The 27,300-nt window shown below is 39.6% G+C and overlaps 1 protein-coding gene across 3 annotated transcripts in view; it reads right to left on the reverse strand.

The window, feature by feature from the left end:
* DENND1B (DENN domain containing 1B) overlaps positions 1-27,300 on the reverse strand; it is a 156,633-nt gene that overhangs the window by 115,201 nt on the left and 14,132 nt on the right. The window lies entirely within an intron of this gene.

Consider the following 27,300-nt stretch of genomic DNA (forward strand, 5'->3'; position numbering starts at 1 on the left):
CACGCAGCCAGCAGCAGCTCAGGGAGCCTGAGGGCAGGAAAACCAAGGAGAAACACAACAGCAAGCGCCAGGAGACACTGCTCGATGGCAACTGGCACTTCTCATCTGCCTCAGTACCTGCTGCATTTCTGTCTTCCAAGGAGTCAATGTCTGGGAAACTACTCAGATTTCGACTTCAGGGTCTAACACCAGCACTGCGTGATAACTCAGAAGCTTCCTTCTCATTGCTAGGTTTGACATCAGAACCACAGGATTCTCCACTTTTGTCAAAGTACAGAGGTTTCTACTCTTCTTCGGGTCCAACATATGTTTGCTGGTGCAAACTGGAGATTTAATGAGAAAAGAAACGCCACTGCTGGTGTTGTCATTCCCGGCTGCTCATCTCAAATCCTACTACTCAGCACGGAGCTGTCACACGTGTACATTTACCACTGGCCCAGACACCAGGGGCTGGACACTGAAGGCAGCATTCCTCCACTCAGGGGCAGATCTTAAACCAGCAGTAGAATGTACATAACAAACATGTTACAAAATTCAACTTGTCAACAAGCCAAACTCGTATCCAACTCAAATCTAACTCAACTTGAATCCAACTCAAATCTAAGTGAGATTTTCAATAAAAATTGAGGCGTTTGACTCTACTTTTTGGACAAGCTTCTTTTTTCTCCTAAGAACATCTCCTAAGAACATCAACCTAAGAAGGGTTCTGCAGCTATTATTTAATAAAATGTGTGTATTTTGCATAATCTTCTTCCATTACTATAGGTAACAGATAGAAAACAAGAGATAAAATGCTACATTTAAAATAATATGAGAGTAAATAAATACTGATACTTACAACACAGACCTTTTTTCCTGGTCTATTTTGTGTATATTTAAATTGCAAACAAATCTCTATAATGACCAGGTACAAGAGGAGTTTGACTATCCTGTAAAGAAACTCTTGTTTTTACTCCCAATTAGTATCATGAAAAAGAAAGCAATTACATATCAACAGTGATCCCTTACAAATCCAAGGAGTAGCAAGTCCAGTAACATATCAAATACTTGATGTTAAGTCATCCATAATTTACTTGCTAAAAATCACTGAAAACTCGCAGAATTCAAAAAATACTTTAACAGAGCTTGTAAATCTACTGCCATATGTCCACAAACATTTCAAGCATAAATTTCTCTTTGAAAGAGCAATCCCTCCCTCTGCATTCCCACTACCAGGTTCTTGTTGGAGAAGCTGTAGCACTGTCTCCTGCCAGTGCAGACTGTCACAGCTACATGGCACCAGATGAGGGAACTGACCAAGATCAAACCAACAGTCTGAAACTTTTCAGGTCAGCATTAACTAGATCAGTTCCCCAAAACCACTGGGTCTGCACCAGAAAAAAAGGAAGAAAAACTGGGGAAGAGCAAGTTGTGGTGAGAAGAAAGTAAGACTGCTTCATGCAACTGCACTCCAGCATCAAGCATTTGCTACAGCTCATGCAATACAAGCTGGTTACCAGCTGCCTCTGGTTCCATTTCTTATTACCCCTTTCTTGTTCACGACTTCCCAAGTCTTGCAGTACCATTTATAGTTGCCTCTATTGCAAAACCCAAGCACTATGGCCTGTGAGGAGGTGAGGGGACCACTCTGCAGTGAGGCGGGGCTGCTGGAGCACTGCCAGCCAGGAGCTTGGCAACATCGCCTCTTCCCAGCAATAAAGCCAGGCAGATGATTTTGGCAGATGTGAAGTACAGTTACATGAGAAACATTTAGTATAGTGAATGCTTTAGCAACACAGTAACAAAATCACTGTGGTTTCTGAAATTGGAAAGAAATATAATTTCTTTCCTTCACTGTCCTTGGTGCAAATGTAACTGCCAGGCTTCAAAATAGGAAGCAGATAGGAACAGCGAAACCTCCGGGTGTTATTTTAAAAGGTCACAGAAATGAGCAAAGTACAATCTCAAAATTAAGCAAAACTTTGGGTTTGGGGTCAAAACATGGGAAAAATTCACACATCAATGAGGTGCCAACAGAGCTAACAGCATTTCACAGCCACCCTTTACCTACAGGCAACAAGATCAACAGCTCCAGTGAGTTCTTTTGGAGCCCTGATATCGCAACAGACAAAAAAACCTTAAAATTTCAATTTAGTGTCCTGCTCATCTTGCCATCTTCACTTCATACTAAGGCTCTCACACAGTACTCCAGTCTCACTTGAAATGGTAAAAGCAAATCTAAAGTAAATTCCAGTTCACTCATCTATAACAACATTTACTTTCATATCATGAAAGGATATTTATGTCATGAGAGGATAATTAAATTCATGTGAGCTAAAGAGGAAGAACAATGCTTTTAATACTACTTCATGAAAACAAAAAAGAGGCAATATTGAAAAAAAAATTCCTAAATCAATCCAAGAAAAACATGCAGTGCTACACTCAGCAAAAATTACACACCTTCAAGACTTGTCCAACTGCTTTGAACTGGGTTTTGCAGCTGTTATTACTGGCTTTTAACTGGTTATTTTAGTAGGTACTTGCCATACATTTATTAAGTAAGAAAATCTGATGTGACTTGTGCTTCAAAAAGAAAAGTTGCTATATTCTTTTTATGCCTTTACTCTCTGAAACCAAACCCTAACACCTATAAAAAGCCTCAGGATTTTATGATAATTATCCAAGTCTGGGATTGGGTTTTTTTTCAAAAGATTATGTTGGTTTCTGCTTTTGGAGATAGGCTCAGGCAGCATCTGACACATCTTTGGGGCAACTTCTCAAAAGGGCTGCAAAGGAAGAAACAAAAGGGTACAGACTTAGAAATAAAAAGAGAAAATAAAAAGAGAATCTAATTCTGCAACTTTATGCACTCTATCTTCAGGTTTACAATGACTGGATTTTCTTTTCCCTGAGGATTACTTTCCAGTTACCCTGTCTGATCTGGCAATGTTAGGTCAATTTTATGCTGATTTTATGGGTGAGAGGATGAGAACCACTCAGAAATAGCTGTTGTTATAGTCAGCTAAGGAACTAACAGACTTCTCAGGACAAATGGTTTGCACCAATTCTAAGTAAATGTAGTAGTAAGAAGAAATTCTCAAGTGTACAGATAAAAGTATTTGTGTTGTACGTGTATAAATGTATAAACTAATGCTTGTGTAAATGGGTATTTCCATGTACAAAGAGCACTTTTTCCAATGCCTACCACATCCAGGACATAAATCTCAGCACCTGCTAGTAACACTTGAAAATTCCTTTTCTAAATATCCTACAGCATTGGAAAGGACATCTCCCTTGGTATGAGCCAGATGAGAGACAATCATGGAAAGCTTTGCTGAGGTATCAAGGAATGCAGCATAATCAAAAAGAGAAAAATGAGTCACATGCAATGCTTAAAAAAATAGTATTCAAGATGTTGCAATCTAGAACAGATCCAGAAGAGAAATGCAGGCAAGTATGACACCCACTAAGACAAGAGGAAAACATATGCAGATCTTCAAGGTAATTTCTCTCCAAAAATCTATTCCTGTAGAGTCAAGGTCACAAGGCATGTCATCTGTATTTTCAGGAAAACAGCTTCTAACACAGCTTAACTTCTGTAACAAATCTAAGAAAATACAAAGGTACTATTTTTCATGACACAGTATATATCACAGAAGCAGTACATTCAAAACTATGAAAAAAAGACAAAGCTTTCTGAGTTTTAACTTTCCCAAAACTGATAAGTTAAATACACTCTAAAAATACTCTTCATCATCGTCAAGCTTGCAGATTATAAATGCCACACAAAAATACCACAGGATGAGGTAACTAGCACACTTTCAATTTGGTAATGGAACAGAAATTACAAACACATGCTGAAAAACATCGTCTCAGGTAATTCTCTTGGATAGCAACTGAGAATATTTCAGACAGGAAAACACAGCTAAGGTAAAATGAAGCAGATTAATTGAGTAGTCCAATACTCTAGAGAGGAGGAATTTTCATCCCTGTTGGTTGTACTGAGCAGAATAGACAAAAAGACTGCCAAGCAGAGTTGGTCATACTTGGGACAGAGGAATGGACTAGATAACCGCTCCGTATTCCTCCAGTTATATTTTCTTTGATGCTGTACAGATTTTCATTGGAAAAAAGCTGTCAGTGCAGAGGGGAAAAAAGAGACTGGGGCCAGGAGTTAAGGAGGTGGGAAAGAAATATAATGAGGAAAAAGAAGGTAAAAAAGCAAAGCTTATTGCAGACTGTTCTTCCTTGTCTAGAAAAAACAAGTGCCACATTTTTTTTTCCTTACCTGAACATGAGAATATAATTAATAAATCTGAAATTATCATTATCTCAGGGAACAGCTTTATAAACACACATATAAGCAATAAGAAGAATGGATTCTGCTAGACTAAGTATCTTTCAGCAATAAAAAATTAGTTTTCGAAGTTTATGATATTGTTCAAAAATAAATGTCTCTTACATACTGAAAATAATTTTCCAGAAACACTCAACAGTAATTCTACTGATGCTTTTGTAACAATATAGCATTTAATACTCAACCAAATCACTACAACAGTGATTCAGAAACAAAGTAAGAGAAGAACCATAACATGCAACCCAAGGGTTTTTACAGATGAAATCACCTGATGAAAAAAATTCATAAAAAAAGCATTCACATAAAAAAAATACCCTCTTGCAAAGAAAGACTTCTGTATCTCATATTAAAATCTGCCTATTAACAGCTTCATACATGAAGTGCCATAAATGGGAAGCCCTGCTGCCAGAAGATCTGGGTGTAGCAGTGGTCTTCAGCTCCCTGGTTTGTGGCACCAGCCAGCAGCAGGAGGAGGAAGAGCAGGATGCCATGAAAAAGGGAAGAAGAAGAGATTTACAGCACTTTCCAAGCATCAGTAATCAAAAGAAAGAACAAGAACAAAATACATTGAAGCAATTTGATTTTAAAAAACTGAAACTCAGGAACAGTCACTAACTTCTTGGGCACCTAAAACCTGTCAGATTAAAGAGAATATGCAAATGAAAGTGCTACTACAGAAAATACCTTAAAGTACACTTTTATACAAGCCATGTAGCAAAAGAAAACATATTAACAAAGCTATATCAAATCATAACAATCCAGCACCTTCAACTCTTTTACTCACACTTTACTCACAAGTGTGTCTTCCTTATTTGCCTCCACAATTTCAAACAGCTCCTACTTCAGCAGACAGCAAAGGAACATGACAAAAATGACGTCATTGACAACATCAGTTACAGAAAAATGGTAACAAGTTCCAGTAATTATATTTGCCAGCTTTCCTCCTATATATTAATACACTGAGATTCTTTGGGGTCCCTAGGTGGGACTTGCCTTTCTAAATAAGCCACAGCATGGCCACATCACAGCAGCTCAGTGTCTCCTGTCCTATCTCCCTCACCCACACCAGTGGCCTCTGCTTTGTCTTCAACTGATTGTAAAGCTCATGCTCCATTTTGAAAAATTATTTAGGCATTGAAGGTACCCATCTCACACTGGCATCAAAGGTGATATCTGGAGTGAGTGACTTTTGACATTTTTCCTTCCAAATTTTCTCACAGAAAATAAAGTGTGAACTAAATGACAACAGTCAACAAACACACACTAAATACTGACCTCTGAGAAATGGAAAATGGAAAACAACAGTTTACTAGCCTCAGTTATAGTCACTGTAGCTGTTATCTGTATGTCTTTTTGATTGCATATTTGCCAATCAGGAATGTGATTTTCTTACCAGGTTCAGAAACACAATTACAAAGACCTTACTGGCAAGATGGAAACATCTTCCTTCCATGAGGAATCTTTTCCTAAGGAACTGTTTTTTACTGTAGTAATAACACCTGTAATTGAAGTAATTACTGTAGAACATACTCTTGAAAAATGCTCCCAGTCAGAAGTAGCACAAATTACTCATGGACTTATCAATTGTCTCAGAATTTAATTACAACTTCCTATAAACACATAATACTTAGCAAATTATTCCAGGATACCAGTGCTCACACTATGTTTGTGGAAATCCAGAATTTTGTTTCTAATACACAGGAAAAAAAGGTACAATCCGTATCTGTAAGAGTTACCCAGCCTTTAAGAAAAACCACATATGCACACACCCCACAATCTTCTCTACTCCCCACAAAAACCATTCACATTTGAAGTCAGTGAATCCAGCTCAGTCAGCCCCTCACAGCACCACATCACAGCAACTCCACAGATTTCAGGTGCTGGCCATTGCTGCCCCACCGAGGCATTAACAGCTCACCATCCAGACTGAAGTGTGAGAATCTGACATGCCTACATCACACTGCAAAGTCACACAAGATTCACTGATTGTACAGTTTCTCACAGAATTATTTTTAAATATTTCCACTTTTAAACTTATGTGACAAAGGTTCCTTGAGGTTTTCAGAAATGAGAACAGTGCTCAAATCTGACCTCCCAACTAATCCCATGCAAGGCTCAGCCAAGTACACTGCAGAGAAGCAGGATTTTGTTCAGTTTTAGACCCGAAGCTTCCTCCAGTCTTTTGGATTTCCCTGTCTGCAAGGCACTTGAACTAGGAAATAAGTACTTTTACCCATTCTACAGGCAGGGAGATGATTAAAAGTTCTAGCTGCAACTTGACATCTCCTTCAGAGCTGCAGGTCAATCCCATTTTGCTCAAGAATTTGTCCCACTGAAGGACAGAGCAGTAAGTCATTTCAACTTACTACAGACAGAAAGAAAGAATCCTTTTGGCTGCAATGCCATTAGACATGCTTCAGGCTAAAACCTTAATCAGGGTGAGAGTTCATTGCACAGACAGTGCACAGATAAAATTAGTATGTTCAGCCTTTATTTGGTCTCTTCAAGAGAGAAGCAGAAGTTTATTTTACCTTGTAAGTCTTTGGAATGACCCTGTAAAGTATGGCAACAACTGTATGCCTTTAGAAGCTGTGTTATTCTTAATTTTCCTACCTCTAAGCTGTAATCACAAGCGAATCATGAGAAAAAGGATCTAAGAACTAAGGCAGCAGAAGAAAAAGCAAGTGGGCACCACATATGTCTCCAGTTGCTCCAAACTGCTAATGTTTAAGGAGGATTGACAAAACAAAATACTTTTGCTGTCCCTGGGTCTCTTGTTCAAAGAAATTTATAAGAGACAAGCTGTCATCTACTGAAATGAATAACTGAAAAGAGTAAGACTACGAGCATTCACCTTTGCAACCAAGCACAAGTGTTACACCCTCCCCGTAAGAACAAAAAAGCAACTTGCCACACTCCCTTGCAAACAGACATTGTGCAGGGATTTCTTCATTTTAAAAGAAGATATGGGATTCAAAGTTCTTAAAAAATATTGTGGGCTACATGAAATTTTCCTATATTAGGAAATAAGCAATACTGATTTTAAGAAAGATCTAGAAAAGTTATTACCAAGCAATATGTACTAAGTACTAAGTAAATTAGGAAGAAGGAAACTCCAGCCCTGTCGAGTACCCTGGGGATGGACCATCATTTACTTTCCCACATCAGTGACGTCTGACCAGAGACAACCATTTTATCTCAGACTACACTGTTATACTTGCTTTATGGAACCCACACACTGCATATAGAAAAATCAAAAAGCTTTTGGCACATGACAAAAGCTACATCTCAGTACATTATGGATACCTGAGTCACTGCCTCCTGATTTACTCCAAGAAATAAAAACTTGGTATCAGCTTGGACATGAAACCTGGGAATATCTGACCCTGTAAAGCAAACTGACCGATTGCAGAAAACACAGAGTGATATCCAAGCCATTTTTTCCATTTTCCAAAAATAATACAAAAATAAATCTTACATTAGAGTTAACATGCCTCAGAAAATAAATTAAAGCAATTAAAAATTAAACCAAAAGCTTAATCCTTCTACAAGTTTTTTTCTCTAAGCCGAAGTTAGTCCAGTCTTTAGCTACTTCAAGAAAAAATGAGTGTCTCAGGGGAACTCCCTCTTGGCAAAATTTGATATAAGATGATCTATTTACATCACTGCTTGTCTGAACAGTGCAGCAACATTCCTTCCACTTTCCACTGGTGAGGACCACATCCTGGGCACAGCTCAACTGCTGGTACCTAACAGCACAACTTCTCACTAAATTATGCCCTTTGCCTTAAATACTGACTAGCACAAGCAGTAAAATGTGATTACTCAATAATTAACAAGTAAGTAATTACCTATTACTCAACAACTTACAGGGACAAATTACCTAAAGGCCAGAGCAATAGTCTTGGAAGAGCAATCCCACTGACACTGTCTTTACAACCAAGGGAAAAGGGGTTAGTTTCTCTCTTCATTGTTCTAGTCTAGATTATTTATGACATTTTATTTAATTAATACAGATACTACTGTATCATATATTCACCCCATCTCTATGATTATGCTGTGAAACAAGATCAGGAATTGTGCAATGATATTCTGCTTATGTGTGAGAAAGGATGATAATTGTACATTATAAAAGCATCCTTTCAAATTCTTTATCTTTTTTTTTTTCATTTTCCAACTACAAATAGAATTTTCTACATGAAATTCAAACTTCACATTTTGCTTACTGGCTGTGGTAGGAAAGTGTGGAAGTAGAACAGCACTGGTAACCAGGAACTGGTCTGGAAGATTCCTACTCCTTTGAATATCTCCAACACTACAGCTGAAACATATCCAGATCCAAAAACTATAATTATATAAATGAACATTTCATAGTTTTATATATGTCAATTAAAACAATCACAAATCTTAATTAGACAAAGCTCCAGAATTCTAGCAACCATGTTGGTTAGCCATAGCATACATATAGTTTGCTATATATGTAAAAAGTCCACAGACTTTCATTTTAAAATATATATTTTCTAGCATATTCTGATTCAGTGTTCATTTTAGCCTTTGTTGTTCATGACACATTAATTCAGAACAAAGATGAAGGAGCACTGATCAATAAGCACAAATCTTTTTTTGCCTTTCCTTTCCATCATACCCCAAATCTATTTTAATATCATCAGGGGGAAAAATAAAACTCATCAGTCACCTGATGGAGTTATTCAAAACTTAACCAAACAGGGCTAATGGGTGAGAATTGAAATGAAAACACCTTGACAAAGAAAGCAATTTCTTTTCTTCGCACTCTTCAGAAGCTGTGGGTGATCGCTGTAATCGAACCATCAACGGCGAGGAGCCATCTGTCCCAAGGGCGCTCCACACGAGCAAGAATCAGCAACAAAATATTTTAGAGGCTGGCCCACATGCATTGAGCCCTGATATGCCTATGGCAGGCAGCATGCAGCTGAAAATCAGTGTTTTGACATTTTTCCCATACCAATCTTTAAAAGTCAACATTAAACTTTTGGTAAGAACAAAGCACAAAGAGCAGGTTAAGAGGTTGCTTACAGAAAGATCAGTGGTACACCAACAGCTGAGATCTCCTCTGTCATGAAGCACTCATGCTTTAGCAGTGGTAGTAGCCACGCTCAGAAAAAAGGCTACAGAATACAGCCTTGACACTTGCATTTATGTTATGAGTACCCTCTAGGATTAGTCTTTGCAGCTAATGAAGATACACCAGTCACCTACCAAACCACCCTCACAGAACCACCAAACCTTGGGTTTCTTCCACAGAAAACAAATAAAACATTAGGAAAGGGTCTACCAGATATATCTAAGGCAGCAACCACACACAATGCATGCTGAGACCCAGAGGCTCAGGCAGAGGCACTGTGGCTTTGGCACGTGACTTCCCAGGGAATACAGATAATTCTGATCCCCACCAAGGACCTCCCAGAACTCGAGAAGAGGCTGCATGTCACACCCCTCCCAGAGATGTTCCCAAATTGGGCACTGCTCCCTTACTAAGCCTTTTAAAAGGGAACACCACACATGGCAGAAGGCTAAAGCAATTTATTTCTTCAGCACTTTCTAACTGAAACATATATTGATCTTTTAGTAAAATAAACTCTTACATAGCTGCAACTCTCTGTGCCCTTCTCGCCATCTGTTTCAAAACTCTGAAGAGTCACAAAGTGGATAGAGAGGGCAGGAAATTTTTGTTGTTGTTGAGCTGCATTAACAATATTGGTCCCTCTCTGCTTCAGAAGAGGTTGAACACAGACCCAGCCAGCAGCACAGTGCACTGGGAATTAAAAGAAGCACACTGTTCAGTCCTGCCAGTTACCTGCTGCCTGACCTCAAGCCAGTTATTTCAGGTTCCCTAACATCATGAGGTCTTTGAAAAATTAAATTTTTTTAAATTTTTTTAAATTTTTTTGGTAATTCAGAAGAAAGGGCATTAAAAACAGACATTTCCACAGGGGCCAAATTTAGTTATTTTAAAGCACAGGTCAAAAAAAATCAAACACATAAAACAAGTAAAGGCAAGTCAAAGGGTTTTCTCACAGGTGTTTACAGTTACCCAGGTCAAAAATTCCAATTATATGTTGGAGAGGGTCAGCAAAACTAGAGATGTAAACAGCAACCTGAAATACATAAAGAGGCTGGACCAGAATGGTTTTGCATCCTGCAGCCCTTGAGGCATGAGATCTGGATTCTCAGTTAATAATCCCAAAGCACATTCAACAACTAAGAAACCCTCCAGGACAGTTCTCGATATCACATAATTCAGTGAATAAACAGAATATTATTTATTCAGAATAACAGAAGAGTGATGTAGATGTATGACTTTAATTTACATTCCCTTACAAAGTAAGGTGATGTGGCTGAAGAGCAATGCTGTTTTATCTTATAAAACCTCAACACCTGAAGTCTTCTTTGTCCAGTGAAATCTCAAATAAATCATGCACAAAATAGTGAAAATTAATTTAACAGAGTGATAATAGCAGACAATATATTTCACTCTAATAGAAAAAGCTGAAGTTCAGAACAACACGCTGTACTCGCATGGCCCATGAGGGGTCAGAACTCAACACATCCTTTGTAAATTGAGCCTTTCCAGAAGGCAAGGTCAGAAGCTGCCTTCTCCCATTTCAGCAGTCTGCATTCAAACTAGCTGTTCAAAAAGTACAAGAACTTTTTTGTCAGAAGCAGTTACTTCAACAAAGGCACCCTGTGAGGTAACACAGCTCCACTGGTGGGTGGGAGCCCAACTCAGGCCAGCTGCTTTGCTGGTTGGAAAGCCAGGACACACTAGCCAGGCATGGCAGGCTCCAGCTGGTCCATCACCCCCTCACGGAGGCAAAGCAGCAGCCCAGGGAGCGCTTCCCACCACACAGAGTAGTAAGGAGAAAGAAAACAGACCTGTGCACACTTGGAAGAGCAGTGGGGTGGTTGCCGATGGGAAGACAAAAACTACAGGAAGGGAGCATTGCAGAATGATGGTCCATCCATATGTTTGAACTGAACATTCCTGCCTCTTAAGTAATGAAAGTCTTCATTTTACTTTCCTAAAAGCATTACAGCAGAAAGAAGTGAGATGAGGCCAGGGAAAGCATGAGTAATGCCTGTGTATGCATCATAAAGTAGTCAAAAGAATTAGCAAAGTGGAAAATTATATTATTATTATTGATGTAAAAGAACAAAGAAACACTTATTAATAAATCAACAACAGCATAAATTGAGGCTATGTCTCATCTGAAAATATCAATTTACCAAATAAATCTGGTGCTAATATTTCCAAATGCACCTATAAACCTGCACAACAGTAACAGCTGTCTACAGAATGCACAAGGAGCTAAAATATACAGCACTACATGTAACATTAAGTACTCTATTACATTAATCTGTATGAAAATTTTCACAAAAAGTTTTCCTCTCAACCACTGCCCTTCTCTCACTGCCCAATTTCTCCATGTTCAGTGTTTGCATGGAAGGGTTTGATACTATTGGAGGGGCTGCATTTTTCTGGATTCCATTCTCTATGTACTTCAGATTCTTCCTTGATGCAGCTGATTAAACAAACCTCAGATTTCCTACGAGCCCCACATCACTAATCACTTCTAGTCATTTTACACCCGTGCCATGTCCTCCTGCACACTCTCCGTCTCCACCAGTAAGACAGTGCTGCTGCCATGGCTGCAGGTTCACCACTGGAAGGCTTAAGAGGAGGAGAGCTTAATGGATCTGTACAGTCTGCTAACAACTTGATAGCTACATGGAGCTTTTCTCTTTATTCTTTGTTTTGTTTCTGAAAATTAAAGACATTCACCTCCGGGAGCACAGCTGAGCTCTATAAATATATGTAAGAACCTAGACCGGCACAGTGTACAGTTGGAATCAATGCTAAAAGCAAAATAATTTCTGATCTAAGGAAATTAGAGTCATGACTGGATGAGCCTAGGAAAACAGTATTTGTCCCATTGGTCAATTAACAGGAAAACAAAAAAGGCTAAGAACGCTAAGAATTAATCACAGGTGTCAATGAATCTTCATTAGAGACACAAAAAAACTTTTGGAGGAAACATTAAAATGTTTTCAGACAAGCCAGTTCCTGCATTAAAATACACTGTGCTGCAGCAAAAAACAATCACTACCCATGTGCATACACTACTCATAAAGAACAATTCAATATGCAGCTAGAGAAATCAGAAGTTGGTTTGCTTTCAGATAACTAATTCAACTTTTTTATTAATAAAGACTAATCATAATCACTCATGCTGAAAATTTCATAATCAATGGGATAGAATGCACTTGTAAATTATGTCTGCATAAAATAAGGTATCTCCTTACAGGATCTTTTTAATTCATTGTTTTTATAATTAGTAAAAAAACCCCACAGGATACAAAAATATTGCTGCACTTTTCAAGTACGAAGACATACATTCTCTCTCAAGCATGCCTCAGATAACTTCTCTCTTGAGTCTTGTCCGATAAACAAAATCCCTGAACTTTCCATAGCAGGGAAAATCCACTAATTTCTGAAAATACTAAAAATAGATTTCAAGAATCATGGATGTGTAAATATAACATCTTAATTTTAACAAGTTATCCCAAATGACTTATTATTGCTTAAATTCTTCATTCCTGTCAAGCCACAGAGGATTGGACAAATTCCTTAGAATAACATTCTGCCTAAAACAGTATCTCCCTTCGTAAGGGCAAATTCTGTCTGATGTATTTATCAAGTTTGGATTAGGGGATCATGTCCATCATGAGTAAGTTTGAAGATGAAACCTAGTTGGGCAGGAGTCTTGGGAAGGAGTGCTGATTTGCTGGAAGGCAGGAAGGCTCAGCAGAGGGATCTGGGCAGGCTGTATTGATGGGCTGAGGCAATCAGTATGGGGTTCAACTAGAGCAAAGTGCCAGGTGCTGCTGCACTTTGACCACAATAACCCCATGCAATGCTACAGGCTGGGGGCAGAGCAGCTGGAAAGCCTGATGGAAAAGGACTAGGGAGTGCTGGTTGACAGTGGCTGAACAGTAGGCAGCTGTGAACAGGTGGCCAAGGAGGCCAAGGGTGTGCTAGTCTGGATCAGGAATAGTGTGGCTAGCAGGAGCAGGGCACAGATTGTCCCGCTGTACTGGGCACTGCTGAGGCAGCACCTTGAACTCTGTGTTTGGTTTGGGCCACTGACTTCAGGAACAACACAGAGGGTCTGGAGAGTGGCCAGAGAAGCAAGGGAGCTGGGGAAGGGTCTGGTGCACAAGTGTGGTGAGGAGCAGCTGAGGGAGTGGGGGTGTTTATCCTGGAGAAAAGGATGCTCAGGGGAGACCTTACAGATCTCTACAACTGCACGACAGGAGGGCATAGCAAGAAAGGGGTCGGTCTCTCCTCCCAGGTGACAAGAGATAGGAAAAAGAGAAATGGCCTCAAGGTGTATCAGGGGAGGTTTAGATTGGACATTAGGGAAAAATTATTCACAGAAAAAGTTGTCAAGCACTGGAGCAGGCTGCCCAGTGAAGTGAGGAGGTCACCATCCCTGAGAGGTATTTAAAAGACATACAGATGTGCTTTGGAACATGGTTTAGTGGTGGAGCTGGCAGTGCTGGGTTAAGGGTTGGACTCTATGATCTTAAAGGGCCAATAAAGAAGAGGTTTAGATTCCTTTTCAAGACTGCAGAAGAAATAATTATGGGGAAAAAAAGCTCTCTTTCTTTTTTATTTTCCAAACTTTGACAGAATATAATGAAAGATGCCTACTCTAAAATACATCAATATTTTAACTTCTGGTGCTTCCCCAAGGGCAAAAATGTCAGTCATTTACCTTGAGAACACTATTTGATCCCATCAAATTTGAAAAGCCAAAAAAATCGCAATTCATAAAGTGACAAAACTAACCCATTAGGAGCAAGGCAAAAAGACTAGAATGGATTCCTCATTTTATTTTCACTTAATAGCTACAGAAATCACCTGCTCAGGTAATTCCAGCAAGAGCCACAATCCTAAGCCTTTCATTTACGATTTATGTAATAAACAACTCTGCATGTTTAACAAGGTCTCCACAAAAACACTGTGTCTTAAGATCAGTGGAGTTCCTAAGGAATGCAAGAAAAATGGAGTCTTTTTTCTCATTTGAAGATATGTCAGATCATGCAAGTATACTTAGTACCACCTTTCTGAGGAGTTAATCCCTAAAATATTTAAAAAGAAGGAAGATGGATGTCTGTGAAACTGAGAAATAAAAGATTAATCTCAGCCAAGGGTCAGAGGATGCACAACATCTGAAGCTGTGCTATTTCCAAGCACAAATAAAATCAAGCCTGCACAAAATACATTTCCCTGAGTGCTGAGAGGCCCTGCCACTGACTTGCTGAGGAACACTGCTGGTTCCCGATCATTTCTCTGAATTCAAGTGCCTAAAGTTGTCCAGGTCATAAACAAATGTTTGAAGATATGACATGTGAAGAGGGTCAACAACAAAGCCTAGCTTTAATCCCATTGTGTGAAGCAGGAAGAGGAATTTACTTCATATATACAGTACATCTATGTCCAGTGAAGTATACAACTTCCAGAGGTGCACAAGCAAGGCATTATGTCTTCTTTGCTTTTTTGCATGCTGGGAGAGGCTGGGAGGGAGGTGAGCAGGGCTTCTCATGGGCTGGATGTGGTGAAGCACAAGGAATGGTTGTATGCTAAGCAGGGAGCTTTAGTGCACCAAGTGTATTAATCACTGTTGGTATCTTCTCCCAGCCTGAGCCAAGAATAGCACAACACTTTAATCCAAACAGGTAGACCTGAGAATATGGAAGGCTTAACTATTAGTTAACATAACTTCCATCATTTCTAATTGGATTGCGACTAAATTCCCAGCACTGATAATACCAAAATGAGATCAGAGGGGAAAGCCTCCATATTTCCTTTGCACAAAGACTGGAAACAGCTCTCCCCTGCTGTTGTACAATAGCACTGACCACCCAAAGATCCATGGCTTTAGCTAAAAGAGACCCATCTCACTGCCTCTTGAACACACGTGAGCATGTGATTTACTGTGATGCTTCTTATAAATTTCAAAAAACAGCCCAGAAACAGTGAAAAGAGTTAGAAGGCTAAATACTAAATGATGTTAATCTACACAAACGAAAATTAGAATAAAAAAATGTAATAAACAGAAGGACCTGATTTGGGCTGAGGATGAAGAGAGCAGAGTGTCTTTGCTTTTCAGGACTGATGAAGGATTTGATATTGTTTTGGGGATCTCTTTATCAAGCATTTAAGAGAGAGCTATGCAAGCTCCAAACCCTTTATCAATGCACAACTAAGCCAGAGCACATCTTCAAACTTCCTTGTGGCCCATCAGAACTCCTGTAACCATTCCTGACACTCATTTGCTTGACCCATTTCTGATAAACAAAGAATGGAGTACTTGAAGTATTTTTCCCCCTTGTTCGTCCCATTCTTCACTGGTCTCTTGTTTTGTAGTCAGAGGTTAAACTGCTGACCTCTCACCTTCAAGGCAAGTTTTTCCCCCCTTCCATAAAAGGTTTTTCACAGTGTGCAGCATTCGGATTAGCCCCTATCCCCCTGAACAAAAGCTATGCCTTTGTACCACTGGTTTGGGCATGGAGTCCGTACATCAGAGGAAGCTGCTCCTACTTACCATTCACAATAACTATATTGTGAGGCCCCTCTAACGCCTCATCTCTCAGTGTCTAGACTTTCACCCATGCAGCCAGCAAAAAGAAAATCCTGTAAAGCACTCAACTGAAAATTAACTATGGTATCCTGTTGTGAACCTGATGAAGACGTTATTTGAACATACGGTAAAACTTTCCATTGTTTAACATAAAGATAAGAGAAAAACTTTGAAAGCCCTGAGGTTTAAATAGTCATAGGGATCAATTAACTCATGGGTCAGTAAATGCATTTTATAAGCAAGCAGCTATTGCTTATGTGTGTCTTTAAAATAATACACACATTATTAAATTATACCCAAGCACCCAGCATTCTAGATATTTGCAGAACCTAATTTTATACTCAGTATGGATACTCTAAGCAGAACTCAAGACACACAAAAAGAATTGTATTTTCCAGAATTAATTGAAAGCGTAGCATCACTACTGCCCACTGTCCCAGTTACCTTCATCAAGTAAAATAAATATAGTAACAGAAGTATTTTATGCCTTGCTGTATGAAACAAGACCTGCAAGGAAAACTGTGGGCAAGACAGGGTATCTATAAAGTTAGAGTGCAAACAAACCATTGGATTTCCCAGGGGAAAAAAAAACCAAAACCAAAAAGAAACTAACAAACATTGCAGTGACTTGTATTTTGTTTCTTTGCAATACCTGCATTGCCATAGCAATAATCCACATGAATAATCTACAGTAGCAGGATAGTTTACTGAAATGGACTAACATTAATAAAAATCTGTTCTTTCATCTTGAGAAAAAAAAAAACAAAAACCAAGTAGGCCAGTGAAAAAAGTCTACATCTGAGCAATATTTTAATGTTTGAATAAGCATATGCTATATTTTGAAACTCTGAAAAGAATTTATTATTGCAGAAAAACTGATGTTTACATCTTCTTGGAGTTCTTACAGCCTCTTTTGAGTGTGTACTTGGAAAGAATTCCCTGGGCTTTACTAGCAGAATAAGGCACAGCTGAAGAAACGCATCTCTCTCATCAATTTCCCCAATCTGTTTTGAAAAGAGAGCCAGAGTGTCTCAAAATAAGAGGCAAACAAATTGCTGTCTGCCATAGGTTGATTGATTGGGGGAACATGAGGGGGTGTGTTAGGTTTTTTGGGAGGGTTGTTTGTTTTTTTTCAAAGCGTGTTTTGTGCTGAAACAAGAAAGTGTGAAATCATCCTTGTCATAACAGGAAAAACAAGACAACAACATTTACCCTTTACCAGCACCCCTCAGTGCCTGGTCATGGCAGTTGCATGCAGAAAGCAACAGGATCTGGGAGTCTGGACACAAATGCAACAATCCAGGAAGGGCCTAATGACAACCTCAGTTCCTTCAACAGGCAAACAAGACTGGATTTGCAAAGGAAGCAGAAACCAATAGATAAGAACCTTCTCTGTTTTCAGGAGTATCAGACATCAGGCACATGCAATCATCTCCCTCTGCCACACAGGTCAGCCATGCTTAGGAAGTATTTTAATGTTCCTCGCAATGCCCATTAAAAAAAAAAAAAAAGCCCAGGATAGTTGTCAAACCTAGACACTGCTGGGTATTAATCTCTTTAGCTATAAAAGTACTTAAGTAAACTTCTGATGTTTTAGGTTCTATGATCTTTCCTAAGACTGCCTGGTCTGCTTCCCAAGGAGAGATGTATTGCACACTGGAGTCACTGCCTGCAACACCTGCTGCACTGCCACCAGAGCAAAAGCACCCTCAGGCTTGTACTGAACTACTTCTACTTGGAGTTACTATGAACAAACCCCATCAAATTACCACTGATCTCCAGAAGTGATACTGGAAAATGCCAATGAAAGTATTTACTGTACTTAAATTGGAAAGGATTGCCTTCTTCACCACTGATCAGATATGCTTCTACTCCAGGTTCACTGCAGTCTGCCTTCTTCACACACAAGGTCTTCCTGGGGCAAGTCAGCACACTCTGAAGCTGACCAGCAATACACAGGAACCTATATCAGCCCCCCAAAACAACACAGCTGCCACAGAAGAAAAACAACAGAGGATTTAATACCATAATCCTGTTCATGCTACCAAAGGACTTGTTTATGCAAGTCAGCTATTGACTAAGAATGATTCAACAAGATGGAAACATTTTCACATACACCTAGGCCTGTCAGAGAGGATATACATAAACTGATTTCAGAAGGATAAAATGTCTGAGAAGTAACAAATACAGAGCATTAACTCAAGAACATGATAATTGAAATTGATTTTCTTATAGTTATTCATTTTAGCTCTACATCAGGTTACTGATAGGACAAAAAATACTAATGTGGGAGACTTAAAAATCAGAACACTTCAAAATTCTCCCTATAGCTTCTGGAAAAATCCACAGAACCACATCACCTTGGACCAGCCTCTCCTCAAAACCCAAGAAAGAGTGAGGGAAGAATAATATAACATAGGTATGAAAAAGCATCTACTCATTGGCAGGTTCAATAAATTACACATTCAGGTGAGAGACACAGCTGATGGGAGGGGTTAAAACATGGCACAAGTGAAAAAAATTATATAAATAATCTCTATTCTTTGTAATACAAAAACTATAATCCAAGGGAATCAACAGTAGCATAATCAAAACAAAGAGAAGAAAGCTGCTCACAAACTCTGTACCACAGCCACCAACAGGACTGCTCAAGGTCACTGCCAAGGCCAAGAGTATAAAGAGAGCTCAAACCCCAGTGTGCTTGCACAAGATGGGCCCACATTTCACTGTTTTCACCAGCTTCAAACCCAGGGTGACCATAGGTACCCATGAAGGAGAAACGATGGTGACATCCATCAAGGCAGTTTTTGGGCAGTGACACATGGCATACTGTGTCGATGCCCAGCACCATCAGCTGCTGCATGCAGGCAGAGGAATGAACTCCTGCAAAGCCTCCTCCCAGTTTTTCCTCTGTCTTGCAGGCTAGAATCTGCATTCTGGCACATTTTCCATTTTTCTTTCAGTTATAAATACAAGAACAGAGTCTCACTAGGGACACAAATGGAAGGAACAAGTGATAGGGGCAGCCCTCCAGGCCGTTACCTGTAGCGTTCTGGGGCTGCAGGATCGTGTCCAGAGAAGCTACCATTACCAGGCACAGGACACCAACGAGACAGGCTCCTGCTCAGGAAACCATTTGTTCAGCACAGAAACAAACTCAGAGAAAGAGAGCACCAAACTGAGTCAGGGTGGTGGGTTTTATGGGACAGAAGCAGGGTGGAATTTAAGGTCGAGGACTAATATGGGCTCAAACCCAATCTGAACCCCTGGGCTGCCATCCCACAAAGGGTCCAAGGTGGAGTTTCTTCCCGGGCTCACAGGGCCTCATCCCCCGAGGCAGAGGATGGAATTCCTTCTTGCCAGGCTGAAAGCCATGCCTCTCACTTTAACAATGCTTATCTGAAACTAAATCTTTGCCTCCCTGGGCAAGGGGCACCCCACAACTGCCTCTTTATTTAATTAAATTTTGATTAGGACCTTAGAATGTTTCTAAAATTTACACAATAGAAAACCCCCCAACCCCCCCACAAAGCACCTGCCTTAGAATACTTAGAACTCAGACAGCAGCTGAGCAAATTAAGCAGTGGTGGTAGTTAATAAAAACATAAAGTTTTTTTAGTTCAGTCTCTTCCAGTTCTTGATTTTCTTTTAGGAAGAAAAATCAGTTTAGGAATCTTCTTTAGGAAGAAGAATCAGTTATTCGATCTCCTCTTAGGAGGGACAGAGTTCTAGAAGGGTGCAGTTCTTTGATCTCCTCTTATGAGGGGCAGAGTTCTTAGTGCTCAATCTCAGCTCCTGTCCCAAAGATATGGGCGTCACCACTTTAGGGGATGATGATGACACGCCAGCCTTTGGAGCTCGGATTAGTTTTGACTTTCCCAGAGGAGGTGTTACCCACGATGGAAAACACACAGCCCCCAGAGGTGGAACAGCCTGAGAAAGGGGTAGAACTGGAGCAGGAGTTACTGGGGGGCAGGAAAGGCTTAGGAGCCAGAAAAAAAGGAGTAAGGTGGGAAAAAGGGATCCCAGACAGCAATATCTTGAGAAGACGGGGTTCAGGACGGACTTTCCTGGACAGGGAAGGGGGAATGTGGAAAGATAGGGTGAAGGAGGACACAAAACAGCGGGCAGACAGTAGCAGACCCACATCCCTTTGGACATTCTCCATCCTTTGCCTGCCTTCAAGAAAACAGGGGATGAGGTGGCAGAGAGACATGGGTGATGGGGAGTCGGCAGCAGCCCCGAGCCACCTTGGGATTTTTCACCCTTTGTCTTGCCCTTAGGAAAAAAGGATAGTGGAAGATATGGGGAGGTACACAACAAAAAAAAAAAAAAGAGGGACTTCACAGAAGCCAAAAAACAGTCCACAGGAAGGGCCATACCATCCATAATTGTCCATACTTTTAATATCGTCCATAAAAGTCATTCCCATGTATATATAAAAAAATAAAACCATCCAAAATACATCTCATTGGGTGATGGTAGATGTTAGTCCCATTGCCTGGTCTTAGTCCTCCCCATGAGCCCTTTGCCCCCATGCCTCTGAGGCACTCTCAACCTGGCCTTCCTGACAGGTATCTTGAGTCCTCCTTCAAGGTGGGGGTCTGGCTGGCTGTCAAACCATCAGCCAGGGACTTACGGGGTATTGGTGGAGCCGCTCATGCTGTTCTCCTGGTGACTCTCTGGCTGCCCGCATTCTCCACCATTTGTTGCAATCCAGGGCTGCAGGATCATGTCCAGGGAGGCTACAGTTACCAGTGACCGGCATGGTTCTCCAGTGAGACTGGCTTCTGCTCAGGAAACCATTTGTTCAGCACAGGAACAAACTCAGATCCAGAGACAGAGAGCCCCGAACAGAGGCAGGGTGATGGATTTTGTGGGACAGAACCAGGGTGGAGTTTAAGATTGAGAACTAATAGGGACAGAGCAAGGGAGAAACCCCAGGGGCACAAACCAATCAGAACACCTGGAATGCCATCCCATGAGAGGTCCAAGGTGGAGTTTCTTCCCAGGCTCACAGGGCCCATCCTCTGAGGCAGAGGGATGGAATTCCTTCTTGCCGACTGAAAGCCATGCTTCTCACTTTAACAGTGCTTATCTGAAGCTAAACCTTTGCTTCCCTGGGCAGGGGGCACCTCACACTTCCCTAGCCAGACTGATCCCCTTTCAGTCACAATGAAAAAGGACAGAACATTTTCACACATGCAAAAGGGAGGCCTGATGCTTTTGGACATCACTGAAAATGGGTAATGGTTTCATTTGGGATATGAGGAGGAAAGAAGTTCCACACAGTGCATATTTTAGACTTTGGGTTCAGGTGTTTTGTTCCAAGCAGGCAACCTCATTTCCACAGACTGCATGCTGAGCTTCTTGCAGCAACATCAGACCTATTTTAAGCTGTCAGATCTGGAAAGAAGAGTTAAGCATCTCTCAGAAGACATTTCCTGGATATTTCAGTCAGCTTCAGGTCGTGCTGGCCAGTATCACCAAAGCACTGAATTGCAACACCTGCTGTGATTAACTTCAGCTGGTTTTATTAACCACTGTTTCACTAGCTATGTGAAAGAGAACATGGCTGCTCATGGAGATCAAGTATGCATTAAACATCAAGAAATGCAGAGGAAACTTATCTGCAGTGAATAAAATTCCAGAATCTTTACTTGTCCTGATGAGAAGCAACAGCTTTCTTTTTCACAAAACTTCTGCAAGATAAATTTTTGATATAGAAATCTAATTTAAGAATACGTTTCTGTTGTTCTTCAAATTGTATAGTATCTCCTTAACAAACAGCCTCAGTCACAATTTCTCCCATATATACACTTGCACCCAAAACTAAACACAAAAACAAGAAGACAGAAAAACAGGGAACCAACTGCACTGTGATAAGGGACTACTTCATTAAGCTACTGAGCAAGATATTGAAATCTCATTTCTGATGTGCCAAGAAAAATTTCTTTTAAAGACAGTTATAAACCAAACACACACAACACATTTTTAAGAACCACCCTGCATAGATGACTTGGTTTACCTTTGTCTTCATGTAGGTGTTCTTGTTTACCATCTTGTTCTTTCTTACTCTTAAACTGTTTCTCATTCCTGACCTTCAAGCATAAAGTAAAATTAACATCTAACAATTATGTAATACACACTATTCTAGAAACAGCTAATGAAGAAAAGTAAACTACACACAAATGCAGATCTAAACCCCCTCTTAACACCAACAGATACACAATTATTTGTCTACCATCACTTTTGGACACAAGTCATTTTAATCTTAATTATACAGTTACTAAAACTCCTTCAAAAGACGGGAGTTATACATCTACTTACAAAATTGTAAGATTTTAAAACATTTTACAAGGTATAGTCATACCATTTCAAGCACCACAAGGCCCAGCAGCTAAATTTAAGACAAAGGTTACTGATTATAATCCTCCAGCAGTACTTGTAAACTACTTAAAAGAATTCTGATTACCAACCGTTCATTTCTTCCATAAAAATGGTTCTAATAAAGGGTAAGTGAATACATCACTTCTGTTTTGCTTTTGGAATGAGAATCTACAGTTTCTCGGTTTGTTTTTAAAAAAACCCAAAACATAAACTTTAATGTTTGTTATTTCTTTACTAAATATACAGGAAGGTTTTGGCAATAAAAAGGCAGCTCAGAACAGATTCATCCATTCATAACTTTCATGGCAGCTCCATTCCTTTTTACAGTTCTGTAAAATACTGATTTGTTTTCAAATCTGCTTCCACAGAAAGCAATACCAATCTCCTATTAACAGAAACAACTATCAGATGCCCTGAAATGCTAAAAGCTCATAACAAATGTGACAGAATTTTCAGCCTGAACTGAAGCAGACTCACAAACCACTTCGCTACTCTGCATATTGCTTTTATTGAGCAAAATGAGAGAAATCAAATGAAGTCTTATCTTAAATGTAACACAACTCTGTGGTACCTTGAACTCTAAGAACAGAGTTCAGGATGATCCTCCCCTCTGAAAACACAAAGACACGAGAAGTGATGCAACACAGAAATGCAGTCTTAATCTGCTCCCTCCCTGAAATAAGTCCTTAGTCACTGGATTTTGTTTCCATGTTTCCTTGCCGCTCTCCGGGGAGCCCTACGCCCAGTGACAGGCACAGACACCAGCCAGCTCTGTTTGGCCAGCTCTCTCAGGCAGGACAAGTTTAAGAGAAGCAAAGCAACACTGGGACTGTCCTTCCAGGTGTCATGAGTGCTTTCAGCTTCTCCCATTGCAGAGGGGATCAAAACAAAGAGGTGCCAAATCACACCTCTTCCTCACAGGGCAACCAAGCCTTCAACAGCTAACACAGAAAGCAGACTGGGTACCATTCTCACAACTGCTGTTCCTTGAAGACTGACAAGTAACTAAGATTATGTCTGATAAGCAATGAGTAAAATAGCACATAATTTTTAAGCAATTAATTTTTTGATGCTGTTGCATCAGGAAATATTTGCAATGTTTAAGTGAAGCTTTTGGTAAATGTCCTACTTGAATAAAGCCTAAAACAATTTTGTCTTTGAAGTTACAGATCATCAGGAAGTTATAACTTTCACATAGATTTGCAGCTAAAGTGTTGCTGTACTGCTAAGGTAAGAATAACAGGGTCTTATTTACTCTTCTCAAGTGTAGCTATTACAGCACTCCATGGAGGTCACAGTCACAGTCCAACCCATATTTCATGATACGATGGCTTATAAAGAGAGGCTTTTATTTTTTATTTTTTTTTAAGGTTTTCTACTGCTTAAATATATTTTCAAGGTTATACTGGAAATCTTCTCTACTGCCTTATCCACCATCCTCAGATTGAGGTGAAAATGTTGTTTAATCATAGACTTTGCCCCACTGCTTGAAAGGAGCACATAAAAATACTTTAACTACAGCCAAATACATAGCTGATTAAGTCACCAATGAACAAACTTCGGTCATTTTCTGGTATCATAAAACTTATTTTTCAAAAGAATATTTACTCCAGGCATAAGAAAAGCTAGCACTTTGAAAAATCATGTAATTTCTCTATAATGTGATTATATCTTGAATTCCAGCATGTATATGTCATCATCTTTGGAGCAGTTTCAGGAGCGCTCATCTGCTCACTTTTACTTCAGTTCCACCAAAACAGTTTCTGGGCAGCAGTAATTGACAATGAGAGCTTTTCTTTCTTCCTCCTGCCAGTGGAAAGACAGGGTGTAGAACAACAGACAGCAACACTCTCCACTACCACCAGAGAAGTGCTACCAAGAAATGCACTGTGCTCAGTATTAGTCATTCACTTCAAGCTTGAAGCACCTACTTCCTGCAAAACGCTACTCAAAGACCTGTGGTTTTCTGCAGAACTTGCCTAATGGATTAGCACTAAAGTTCCTTGATGTGGCCCACAGTAAAGCATCACCCAAGCTTTCAGAAACATGATCCAGACTTTTGACACTTCCCTTCATGGTGACTGGTCCTTGCACTTCCTAATAGCTCCTTGCACTACTAATGCAGAGGGTGTTTTTTACATTTGTGGAACCATTTTTTCCCCAGTTTGGCTGAACAAATCAAAATCCAACAAGGTTTAAGGATTATGTCTGGCCTTTACAATGTTGGGGGCATTTTCATCCTTTTCCCTTAGCACTGCTAAATCAAATGAAAACATAAATCCCACACATGCAAAGGAGGAAGCAAAGACAGTAACAATACACTCAAAAGAAGAAGGAAGAAAGTATCAGAGCGAGCTCTGTAAATATATTCCAGAGCTGAAAGATTTTGTATCCTATTAATAACTACTGAGCTATCTAGCCACAAGTTAGGAAGATATTTCATCTATTGTTTATAAACAAAAGTGCTTTTCTTTGTTGACTTAGCACTATTTAAGACCAGACTTGGCTGGTATCCTGTACAAAACTGTTTTGTACTACCTTATATTTGGTGTATGTGATCAGTTTTCTAAGCACAGATATTTCTAGAGGGGAGGATTGCAGCTCATTGTACATAAAGCAGATTTTATCCCCATAACTGTGCATTCTATCAATGCCCGTAACTTCTAACACAGCTACACATGAAAGAGAAATCTTGTTTCACTGCTCACATATTTTATCTAATGACAATGAAAAATTGTAGAATGTATTAGAATGTATTAGAATGTCTTAAGGATTTCAGATTAGAGGAGTCAATTCACAGATCTCAACAAAACACCATTTTCCAATGCTGCCCTGTAGTAAACACTTTCTTAAGAAGAACCTAATTAAGTTTAAAACATTGATTTCAAATTCATCTCTCTTGGCCATTGGTGTTCAAAGTAGATCTAGAATAAAATCTGTCTCTGTCCAACCTTGAATATTTGCAGTATTCCAGTACATCTAGTTAGCACCTGGTGAAGTTAAACAAAAGCCTCCATAAATGTTGGTGAACCAAGTATGAACATGACATAGTAATTAAACTTTAGAACAATTGATACATATTTCAAATTTGTTTTCTTTAGTTTCTATATTATTTTCTTGTAATGGATCAGTATTACTCTCTGAAAAGAATATTCATTTAAGATAACATACACTATAATTTCTTTTTGGTTTACAAATGTTACATGACTTCTAATATTCCTATTAAATTTATGAATTTAATAGCTACGGCTATGACTTATAAGGAAAAAAATGAGGTTCTGGAACATCGATTAATAGAAAGGCACTTTCTCCGTTTCTGTAACACTTACCTTCCAACACTAATCTCAGAGTAAGCAACCTTGCACTGTGTTCAATGCACAAGCACAATGCTTCTATACTAACTGCTATGCTAAGTAATATTTACTGTTCTATATAGCCAAAGCAACATCACCTAAATGTAGGTCTTAAAACAAACCAAAGAAAGAAAAGACCAAACCCACTCTGTATACAAAGCACTTTGAAACATCACACTGTTTGCAAATACTGTTTATGCTGTTCTGGAACTTTATGTCCTAACAAGACCTTTTGTCTTGCTTTCTGAAAGATGTGCTGACAATTAAAACATACTGGTCATGCTCAGATGAGTAATTTCTAATGTTAAAATACACAGAAGCAGAACTCCAGTAGCACAAGTCCTCCAGTAGCACATGCCAGTACCAAGTTCCCTGTTGTATTAAGATAAAAGGAGTGTACATGGTGAGACACAAAACAAACGATGCTCTTTTATCAGATCATAAAATCCCGTTATGTTCCTAAGACATAATGTGAGAAATTCTGATTTGGCTCCATACAGAGCCCAGTTATGTTCTCAGCAGAAATCCAGAACTGCATCTACTAAGGGTATATATTTACTTTACATAGATTGGCTCTACATCCATACTACAGTACAACTGTAATGAGCACCTCTGCAACTGTCCTAAGTTGAATTGATTACAGGCTTTTTTAATAAAGTCCTTAATGATGATGCTAACAGGTTAATGCATAGCTCCTTCTGCAATCCTAGGCTACGTCTTACTCTTGAAGTGACTGAATACACATTCCAATTTTTACAGTCAGTACGACTTTCTCCTTTTAGATGGGCTGATGAATATTTCAGAAGTTGGAAAGCATATGAAGTACAGCCACAGTTCACCAGAAAGCTGAAATTTCTACGGGGTACTTTCCTTTTGCAGAGAATATCTCATAATAAGGTATCCTTATTTTCACCAGATTACCACACAGAGCGTTTTCCATCTAAGAGAGCCCAGCAGCCAGAGAAAGCTCGGCCAACCGAAACACCCAGATAGAAGCCACACAGATGGGTTCTCTTAGAGCATATGTTATTACCAAGAAGTTTTCTGGGAAATGCAAAGAAAATCAGTGTTTCAAAGCTGAGAGACATTCAATCCCACATCAGGAGAGTTAGGCAAACCAACAGATTGAACTGAAGTAATTTATGTCTGGAAGTAAAGTATTTTTCTCTTTTTAGAGCTTCAACGCGTGCTGCAGTTTCAGATCTTTCTCATCTATTTAAACTGCACGAAGCAGATCAGATATGAGCAGACCAAGTTCATGTTCCCCAGCACTTAAAGAGCAAGTGCTGCCCATCCTCATGGATTTACTGGCTTCAAGAGCCCTGCTGATCACAGGCAATACAATTCACTAGTTTAGTTTATTTTTACCATTGTTTGTTCTGGTTTACCCTGTCTTTCATCACTTTCCCAAGTGGCAGGAGCTGAAATGATTCCTGCTTTGTTCACTGTTGAAAACACAATGTAAATTCCCTCCAAGGACTGTAAGACAAGTATTCTCAATGACAGTCTGCTATATCTGTTAGTGTCCAGTAAT

The sequence above is a fragment of the Poecile atricapillus genome, chromosome 7, assembly GCF_030490865.1.
Source record: "Poecile atricapillus isolate bPoeAtr1 chromosome 7, bPoeAtr1.hap1, whole genome shotgun sequence".
Taxonomy (NCBI): Eukaryota; Metazoa; Chordata; class Aves; order Passeriformes; family Paridae; genus Poecile; species Poecile atricapillus.